Genomic DNA, 6,000 nt, shown 5'->3' with positions numbered 1-6,000 from the left:
AAAAGTTATATAGCTTCACTACATATATTTTAAATAGATATGTGTGAGTGAAACTTAAAACTTCTTGTTCTTATGGTCTTTTGCATCGTCCTATCTAGTTGCTTCAAGATAATTTTTCATAATATAGTTGCTGATCTAAAATAAGATGTAATAGGCTAATATCTATCTATATCAGTTTCCACATAATTGAGCGAAGTTCTAAGCCGTTGAAAATAAATATTCACAAATCTATATTTGAAGAGATGAACTCAGGTTAGTCAACAAAGCAACCTTAATCCCGGCTCTGAACAGTAACTTTACCAAAAGTTGCTTAAAAATGCAATTAAAGCCATACATAAAATCCAGAAAAAAAGTATAATTAGTGACCAATCACACTAACTATTTAGTTTTTCTGGATTTTATTCACTAAAATGTAAAAATAACTCGTTTAACTGTTAGTGATTCTCAAACTAAGTGGTTGAGGTGATATATCTAAAAACTTTATGAATAAAAAGTCTAGGATTCAAGCCCCGCCACATGTGGCAAAAATGTAAGGGGTTTCATGTTGGGGCGTTGGACCAAGGGATTTTCTCATTTACGACGATTTGCTACTAAGGGTAAATTGGAGATAATTTGGTGAGTCTGTGATCCAAACAACCGATCAGGAAAAAATAATTAATTGTTCAAATGATCCAGAAAAATCTGGTTTTCAAATATAAGGTGTTGTGTATTTTTGTTTTGTTTTCTAACAATTGGCCCTACTTTCTTTAAAAGGGTCTTTATCAATAGAGAGAAGGGTTTATTAGGAGCCCTTAAATCCTTAAATTCTTGTATTATTTATTTTTTTTCCTAATATGGGATCTTTTATTATAGAGAAACTTTTGCCCCACCAATTATCAAGTTATAAATGCAAGTGGATGTGACAATTTTAATGTCTCATTATTCATAGTTTAACATAAGCTATGTTTTGCTTCCGATTTAGAAACTAACGTTGCCTTGCCGTGTCTAGTTTGACAAGAGAAATGAAACGAATTAGAAGCAAATCAGGAAAAATCATGTTTTGCAAATTTTTGTAGAGAAATATATAGAGAAAAAGAGAGAAATGAAAGAAAAATTTATGACTATTTTCATCTTTTCAAATTAAAAAGATTTTGAGAGAAAACGTTATGAACACAAAAGAAAGTTAATTTCTTTTTCTAATTATTTAAGTGACTGTTTAAAACTTTTAATTTGAAAAGTAAGGATTACATCGAAACAGAAGGTAAACGAACAACATGCTACGCCGCTACCTATTTTTAAATTTGCAAAACCCGATTATAAAAAAAAAATAATAAAATACAATGATAGTTAATTATTTATCATTCTTTTCCTTTCTCTCCCTGGTTCTCTTTCACTTCTTTTGTTTCACTTGTTAAACTAACATTTAAAATAAGGAAAATTTTAAAATAGCCCTTTTTTAAAAGAGAAGTCCCAAAATAACTTTTTTTTTTTTATAATTTTCAAGAATTTGAATTTGGGAGACACATTGAAAAAAGATAAATATTATGAGAGAGCAGACCAAAGATTTAAATAAACGTAGGGAGCAGACCAAATATGGGATAATATTGAAGGTAAAGTTCAAATTAATTTAAAATATTGAAGAAAAAGTCAAATTTTTTCTAAACTTTTCTTCTCAAAATACAGTCTCCCCAAGACTGTTTATTATGTTTCCTACCTGGTACGTACATATTTTCAAATTCTAGGAAAAAGAGCTTTTTAAAATTCATATTGGGAGACGCATTTCAGAGGCATTTGTTCTTATGAGACGAGATTTTTGTATTTCTTCAAAATAATCTTCTTCTTCTTCTTCCATCCTTCATGTTACACACACACACACACACTTATACAAACATACATATACATACATACATACATACATATATATATGTATGTTTGTATTTATGTATGTATAGGTATTTATATATATGTGTGTGTGTATGTATATGTATGCATGTATGTATGTATGTATGTATGTATATGTATATTTAATGATTGATGAAGAACAAAATACCCTATAAAATATACGATCTGGACGCACAAGGAAGGAAACACAAAAATCTCGTCTCCTAAGAACAAATGTCTCTGAAATGCGTCTCCTAAGATGAATTTTAAAAAGCTCTTTTCTAAGAATTTGAAAATATGTACGGCCAGGTAGGAAACATAATAACACAGTATTGGGAGATTGTATTTTGAGAAGAAAAGTTTAGAAAAAATTCAAACTTTTCCTTCAATATTTTAAAATAATTTGGACTTTACCTTTAATATTATCCCATATTTGGTCTGCTCCCTACATTTCTTTAAATCTTTGGTCTGCTCTCTCAAAATATTTATCTTTTTTCAATGTGTCTCCCAAGTTCAAATTTTGAACATTATCAGAAAAAATGACTATTTTGGGATTTCTCTTTCTAAGAAGGGTTATTTTGAGAATTTTCCCTTTAAAATGCAATGAGTTGATGAGTTTAAGCGATTTTAATTGCCAAAAGGGAAACAAAGTATTTAATCTTAATTCAAATTTTCAAAATACATTACATTATTTAACATTAGTATTAGGCCATGGGATATTGGGATATACTCTAACCCCTCTTAACTTCACATAAGCACCACATTACTTATTTATCTCTCTTTCACTCCATCTCACTTAAAGAAAATGATTTAATCCATAACTAATAACAAATCATTACTTATTTAGTAATTAATCCATAACTAATAACAAATCATTACTTATTTATCTCTCTTTCACTCCATCTCACTTAAAGAAAATGATTTAATCCATAACTAATAACAAATCAATTAGTAATTAATACATATTGTTCCTTTTAACCCCATAATCCATGAGCCTTTTTAACAAACTTAACACTAGTTGGGAGTGAGTTAATGCATATTTAAAGTGTCATGTCATCTTAACTTATGTTGCACGTTAGAGTATACCCCATGGCCTTAGCTATAAACATATAACCAATTAATAATTTAGAAAATTCCATAGATAATAACTAAACTAGTGTTTTATCCGGAGCATTACACCGGGCAAGTTGGATCTGTTTATGTACCTGTCATATTGTAGCGGTGCACTTATATGGGTTTGGTTGGTACCATAATTCAACCCAAAAATAAATTTGTCGAAATAAAAAGATTAACATGTAAAATATTAAAATATTTAAATAACATTTATTCGGTTGGTAAAATCTGAGCGTTGAAACTCAAATGTTGGTAAAACCCTGGTGGGTGAAAACAAGAGTAATGACGGCGAGTCAACACGGATTCGATCAGTAACTCATTATGGTATAAACAACGTTGGTAAAAACCCAAATGTTAAAAACTAAAAAATAAATTCGTCAAATTTACATATAAAAAACTAACATATATACAAATAAAAAATCAAAATGATATTTATTCAGTAGGTGAAACTCAGGGCGTTGGTAAAATCGAGCATTATAGGCTTTGGGCGTTGTGGCGATGAGTTGATGCGAATTCAGACAGTTTTGGTTATGTTTGTTACGGTACGGTATAAACCTGGGAGTTTGTAAAACCAGAGCGTTTTTGGTTCCGGGCGTTGTGGTAGTGAGTCAACGTGAATTTGGTTGGTCTCGGTTATGCTCATTACAGTACTGGAACTAAAACAAAAGATCGGTAAACTCTAGCGTTGTCGGTCCTGGGCGTTGCAGTGGTGAGTCGACGTGAACTCGGCCGGTCTCGGTTACGTTCGTTATGATATCGCTCAAACGAAAAGGTCGATAAAGCCCGGGCGTTGCGGCGGTGAGTCAATAAACATAAACATTGTCAATCTTGAGTGTTGTGGCAGCGAGTCTGATCGATGTCGAAAGGTCAATCAAAAACATTTATAAATTACCTTTACTAGCTAGGGCAAGTAAGGTGTCGAATCTACAGAGAATCAGTGGAAAGTGCTAATCAAGTTTAATGGTTTTTAATTAGTTATACAAGGGTGGACAAACGATGTCAAGCAGTTTGAATATTGAATTTTTTGTAAAATAGTTAGAGAAAACAGTGACACACTTTAGGTTCAAGTAATGCAATAAACTTATAGATGATAATTTATACCAATTGGGAAATCACATAGACATGATTCGTTTATTAGAATAGATAAATGATTACTAGACACAATAGTTTGGTTATGATGATCCACAGAACTTAATCCGAAGAATTGACACAACTGAACACGGTCTATCTAATTACCAGTTCATTAATACAAAACTAAGCATCTATCAATGATTAATGGCAAACGGTTTAATGACGGTAAGAACTTAATCCTAAATGTTGATGACACAAACCAAATAATTAATGATAAATGGAAGTCAGAAAAACAACTGTTAATCGGGTCTAATAAACAAGTAGATTCAATCAACCAAAAGATTAATCAAAACTAAATCCCAATACATGTAATATTCATAAAAATAATCAGTTAATATGCAAACCCTACACCTGAAGTGGTCACGAGTGGTTTAGCCTTACCTCTTCATCATCATTAGCTTGCTTATGGATTTGAAGGATGAAACCATGGATGATTATGATGATTGAGAGGTGTTAGAATGGTGAAGAATGGTCCCAAAATCGCCCAAATATGTTAAGGTATGAAGCATAGGCGGCATAGGGTTGAAGCGAGCTTAAATATGGAAGAAAAAACCTAAAAATCGTAGGCTACGGTCACACCATCGTAGGCTACGGTGGAGACCGTAGCCTACGGTCTTCATCTTCTGCCTTACGGTGGCAGCCCCATCGTAGGCTACGGTGGGTCACCGTAGGCTATGGTGGGCCTGTCACCCACCATGGTGTTTTGCATGTAACTTCTTCGTTTGAACTCCAATTTATGCCCCGTTTTCGGCCACGTCTTTGTCTTCAAATTCTATATCATTTCATGCAATAAAACCTTCATTTACATTCCATCTCCTATGCTCCAATTTAGCTCCTTTAAGCTCCTCACACCTGTAATCATAAACTCAAACAAAGTAATCGTGTTTTCAGAATATAAACTCGTAAAACATGTGATATAACTCATTTAATACACGATATTTCACCCACACATCACATTCCCACACTTATCCTTTTTCGTCCCGAAAAAGATGTTCAATAAAATCAGAACCGGAAACTGTTCACAAACTAGATACGCCTTTCCCACTCCCGAAAAAGATGTACAATATTTCACCCACACATCACATTCCCACACTTATTGTACCTTTTCTCTCCTTGTACAAAATTCACCTATTCTTCCTCTTCATCCTCCAACTCTTCCACAACTTCACAACTCAGTACCTCGTGCCCCAACTCACCACATTGTTCACAAACTAGATACGCCTTTCCCGATTTCCCTTTTTCTTTCATACCAGCAACCATTAATTGATCCAGCTTCTTTTTCTAATCGTGCTATCCGATCATCTGAACTTCCACTGTCTAATGCTTTCACCACTGACCTCTTTATCATCCTTTTCGATTGGGCCTGTCTCTTAGAATTCAAAGCATCTCTCTCCAGATGCCCTCAATCCACATGTTTATCATTCATTAGAAAAGATCCATTAGTGGTAGATTGGAGGTCTCGCACATCGTCAGTCGATAAACCATCATGGAATGCCTTTATCAACTCCCACAGAGCTATGCCATGGTGAGGGCAAGTCCTCAACAACAACTTGAACCGTTGAAAAGCTTCATAGAAAGTTTCTCCTATACGCTACTGATAATTTCTGATGGATGTTCTAGCTTCTGAGGTTCTTTGTGGCGTATAATACTCATCTAAGAACTATTGTGCCAAATCTTACCACATATAAATACTGGATGACGGCAATGAGAGAAACCACTGCTTTGCTGTATCTTTCAGACTGAATTGAAAAACTACCATCTTTACCTCCTCTGTAGTGAATCCTGGACTGGAGATTGTTGCACAGATTGAGTTAAAATTGCTCAAGTATAAATACGGTTCTTCTGTGGCCTTTCCATGAAATGTAGGTATCCTAGTTAGACTGCTCTGCCTGACTG

The sequence above is a fragment of the Bidens hawaiensis genome, unplaced genomic scaffold, assembly GCF_021521415.1.
Source record: "Bidens hawaiensis isolate Kalapana, Puna unplaced genomic scaffold, B.hawaiensis_p1.1 tig00019354_1, whole genome shotgun sequence".
Taxonomy (NCBI): Eukaryota; Viridiplantae; Streptophyta; class Magnoliopsida; order Asterales; family Asteraceae; genus Bidens; species Bidens hawaiensis.
Note: the sequence above shows the minus strand (reverse complement) of the source record.